The sequence below is a fragment of the Macaca fascicularis genome, chromosome 5, assembly GCF_037993035.2.
Source record: "Macaca fascicularis isolate 582-1 chromosome 5, T2T-MFA8v1.1".
Taxonomy (NCBI): domain Eukaryota; kingdom Metazoa; phylum Chordata; class Mammalia; order Primates; family Cercopithecidae; genus Macaca; species Macaca fascicularis.
Genome location: NC_088379.1, coordinates 191265590 through 191270094, shown reverse-complemented (window position 1 = coordinate 191270094; position 4505 = coordinate 191265590). Strand labels below are relative to the sequence as shown.

The window sequence follows — 4505 nt, the reverse complement described above, 5'->3', positions numbered from 1 at the left end:
ATATTGGCCAGGCTGGTCTCGAACTCCTGACCCCGTGATCCTCCCGCCTCACCTTCCCAAAATGCTGGGATTACAGGAGTGAGCCGCTGCGCCTGGTCACACTATGGAGTTCTTAAAAAAACCTTCTAAAATAGCATAAGTTTGATTCCTTCTATTAATTCTATTCTCCAGAACCTTGGACCAGTTGCTACAGGTACTTCAGTTTCAGAAAACAAACACTTTCAGCTTTTCCAAGTGGTCTGTTTCTGATGGAGTAGCCTTAGGTAGGATGTGCTGAATTCTGGCCAAGATTTTTCTCAGTCAACCTTCATCTTTGTTATTATTATCGCCAACACCATGCACAGTCTGACATTAGGTGGTCTGTCTCATGTTGTTAATGTTAACCTTGCCCCCCACCCCGATTTGCTTGGCATTTTGGTTAGAAGTTAAAGGAAAATGGTTTGAGGATGTTAGCTGGACGTCTAGCATCCTCAAACTAGTTTCCCTTCTTTATACTCAGCAGCTGAGTAATAGGACTCAGCTGCCTTCTTTATACCATTGATGGTCCTTAAACTGGAACCATCAACAGTATAAAGCAAGCAGCTGAATCCTATTACTGCTTCTAATCTGCTTTATTGGAATGATTTAAAAGGATGGGCAGATATATAGATACGGTGTGAACACAGTGATTTCTATCATGTGTGGGTGCTGAATCTTTAGAGGCACATAGACAGATTCCTCCAGTGTCCTGATAAGAATGCCAGGGTAGCTCAGGGAGATGGATAGGAATGGGGAACAGCTGCTGAAGGCCCAAGCTACTGAGCTTGGAGGAGAAGATACTTGATTAGCGTTTAATAGACTTCTTTCGGAAAAAAACTGAAGGCTACACAGGCAAGGTTTGTATCATATGGCTTCGTGGAGCTAGTGAGTGAGATGTTATGAAGAGCAGAAGTCTTTGACAGAATTGCAGCCAAAAAGATAAAAGTGTAGGCCATGGTGGTTAATTTTATGTCTCAACTTGGCCGGATCACTGTACCCAGATATTTGGTCAGACATTATTCCAGATGTTTCTGTGAGGATATTTTAAAAATGAGACTAACATTTACATCAGTAGGCTTTGAGGAAGCCAAGTCCCCTCCGTTGTGTGGGCAGCCTTCATCCAGTCAGTGGAAGAAGGTCTTAACAGAAAATGGAACACCCTCTGAGAAAAGGGGAGCCTGTCAGCAGGTGGCCTTCAGACTTGAAGTGCAGAATCAGATCTTCCCTTAAAATATATCTCTTTAGCCTGGGCACAGTGGCTTATGTGTGTAATCTCAGCACTTTGGGAAACCATAGCGGGAGGATTGCTTGAGCCCATCTGAGACCAGTCTGGACAACATAGTGAGACCCCCATCTCTAAAAAAAAAAAAGGTATTAAAAAATAAAAAATAAACCTCTATATGTGCATATGCACCTGCACACACATCCACATTGTGTTAAGGCTCTCTCCAGAAAAACAGAACCAATACAATGTGGAGGGGGAGGTGGGGGGAGAGAGAGATTTATTTTGAGGAGTTTGCTCACAAGATTGTGGAGGCTATAGCCAAGTCCAGCATCTGCAGAATGGACCAGCAGGCTGGAGACCAAGAAAGAGGCACTGGTGCAGTTAAAGCCAGCAGCCGTCTGCTACAGAAGCATGTCTTGTTTGGGGGATATCAGCCTTTGTTTCATTCAGGCCTTCAGCTGCTCGGATGAGCCCCCTCCCCCCTCCACATTATGGAGGGAAGTCTGCTTTACTCAATGTTCATCCATTGAAATGTCAGTCTCATCCAAAAATATCCTCACAGGAATATACAGAATAACATTTCACCAAATATCTGAGCATCCTGGTCTAGCCAAGCTGACATGTGAAATTATCCACCACGCGTATCCCATTGCTCCTGTTTCCCTGGGGATCACTAACACACTGACCGATAGCTTTGGTTTCTGGCAATGGGCTTGAAAGTTTGAGTAACAGAATCACTCATCAACACGTGGTTAGTAAGCTTATAAACTAAGAGTGCTAATTAATATAGAATTGCATGCAGGATAAAGTGTATTTGCTTTGCGCATATGTTTAAGGACCCTGAGTATTCGTCTCCATTATTAATTATACTCACCTCATCACTAGGGACCATCTAACATGCGCCAGGGCCTGGGACTATGATGAGAACAAAGCAAATGCCTGCCTTCATGGAACTCACATTCTTCTTCCTGTTATGATCGTACATGTTGAAATAGGTGTCCGTTTCTCTTTCCTTCAAGTGTGCTGTGATTTATAATAGTGTTTCCTTCTCCCACCCTAGCTTTTTCGAGGTGTAAGTAAAGATTGTGTATATTTACAGTGCACAATGGGAAGTTTTGATATATGCATGCACTGTCAAACCATTACCACAGTCAAAGTTATTAAACATATCCATCACCTACATAGTTATTTGTTTTTCTTGTGGTGAGAGCATTTCTCTCTTAACAGTTTCAAGTATACAGTAATCCATTCTTATTGACAGCATCGTCTTGTACATAGATCTTCAGAACGCACTCATCTTATCTATGTATCCTTTGACCAACCTCTCCCCATGCCCCATGCCTCCAACCCCTGGCAACCACCATTGTACTCTGCACTTCGACCTCTTTGAAACAAGCAATTCTTTCAAAGAACTCCTGTACTCATCAGTAGAGGAAAAGGCATTGCTAGTTAACTAGCTGATGCATAGCAGAATGAGTTGCATTATCTGTCTGTTAGAAAATATGGAGATTGTAGACAGGAGATAGAATATTCTTCTACTTCCTAAGGGCTGAAATGTTCCTAGATATTTACCTTGAATACGTCATTTTAATTTTCTGAACACAGTCCAGTTACATGTCGCTGCATAATGCTGGAGACAGCAAGTAGATGGCTAACACGGGAGGGCCATTACCCATGAAGAGAGATCCCTGTCTTCTGTACTTAAAGCGCAACAACATTTTCTCTGTTAGCTGTGGGCTCTCTTCCTTTCCTTGCTTTGATGTTTCTATTTCTTTATTCATTCCCCCTTTGGTTAATTTTCAGAAAAATCATATACCTAAATATGTACACTGAATAAACTGTGTCCTATATTTGAGATGAAAGTTATTTTTCATCTTGTAAGCTTGTACTTTTTCTCCATTGCTGTGTAAGTAATGCCCCCTGGATTTAGTGGATTCAAACAGCACACTTTGGTCCATTCACAGTTCCTGTGGCTCAGGAGTCCAGGCGTGGCCTAGCAGCATCCTCTGGCCCAGGTTCTCCATAAGGCTGCAGTCAAGGCTGTGGCCAGGGCTGTGGTCATCTCACAGCTGAACGTGGGGGATTGGGGGACACATTCACGTCCAGCCTCACTCATGGGATTGCTGACAGTTCTCTGGTCCTCTCTGACTGGTCCAGGAACATCATTTCATCGTCATGTGGGTCTCCCCAGAGGTTACTAACACCCAAGATGGAAGTCACATTCTTTTGTAAGAGTGACCCCTTACTCTGCCATATTCTGTTCATCAGAAATGAGTCACTAGGTCTAGCCCACACTGCGGGGCGGGGGGACCTCCCACAGGAGGGTGGCTCCCAGGAGAAAGGGGTTACTGGGAGCTCACTGAGAAGCAGCCTACCACATTTGTTCTTATTTTCCCTGTCAATTCTTCAATTTCAAATCTTTTCCCTTAATCACCCCTTACTTTCCATTTCACTGCCAGCACCTCGATCTCTGTCTTCTCACCATAGAGCAGATTAGTAACAACTTCCGGAACCCACCATGAGCCCCTGCACAGCCCTCGTTCCCGGCAGCTCGTCATTATTCCTGAAACGCCCAGAACCATTTCCTGTTCTGACTCATTCATTTATTTATTTGGAACACTTCAGGAATTTGCGTGCCATCCTTGCGCAGGGGCCCTGCTAACCTTCCCCGTACCGTTTCGATTTCAGGACACGTGCTGCCGAAGCGAGGGCGCTTTCTGTTCTTGTCCACGAGCCTTCGGCGCTCATCGGTGCCTGCTTCCGACCGTGGGTCGCGTTCCTTCCAACGTGCGTCTTCCATCCCAGCTGGGCGGGGCCTTCACTGCTACCTTCACTGTTACCTTCTCAACATGGCGAGCTTGGCCGGATGTCACTTCGCCTTTGCCTTTTCCTCTCAGGACTGGGCTCACCGACCTTCTCAGCAGGGCCGGCCCTGCTCACTACCGCCCCCACCGGTCGTGTCGTGCTTCATTCCCACAGGCCGCATAAGGTAACATTTACGTATGTTCTGGCTGCGTGAATGATTCTCATTTCCCTGTCGATGCTTTTCTTCAACTAGGCTGAAATTCGTGTAACTTCCTATATTTCTGTGCATATGCGGTATCTAACAATATTGAGCACCTACGAATTCCTCAAATACTTGTGGCTTCAGGTGAAAATAGAGCTCTGTACTTCCTAGCTGCCTGAGCCAAAAAAAAAAAAAAAAAAAAAAAAAATTAGAAAAACGCTAGGAAGGAGAGATAACATAAAAGCCAAAAGAAGG

General features: G+C 44.7%; 1 non-coding gene across 1 annotated transcript; it reads right to left on the bottom strand.

Moving 5' to 3' along the window:
- Positions 1–3848: 3848 nt before the first annotated feature.
- LOC123573741 (U6 spliceosomal RNA) lies at positions 3849–3957 on the bottom strand. Its single transcript, XR_006698479.1, has one exon. It is a non-coding gene; the product is annotated as a U6 spliceosomal RNA (small nuclear RNA).
- Positions 3958–4505: the final 548 nt, after the last annotated feature.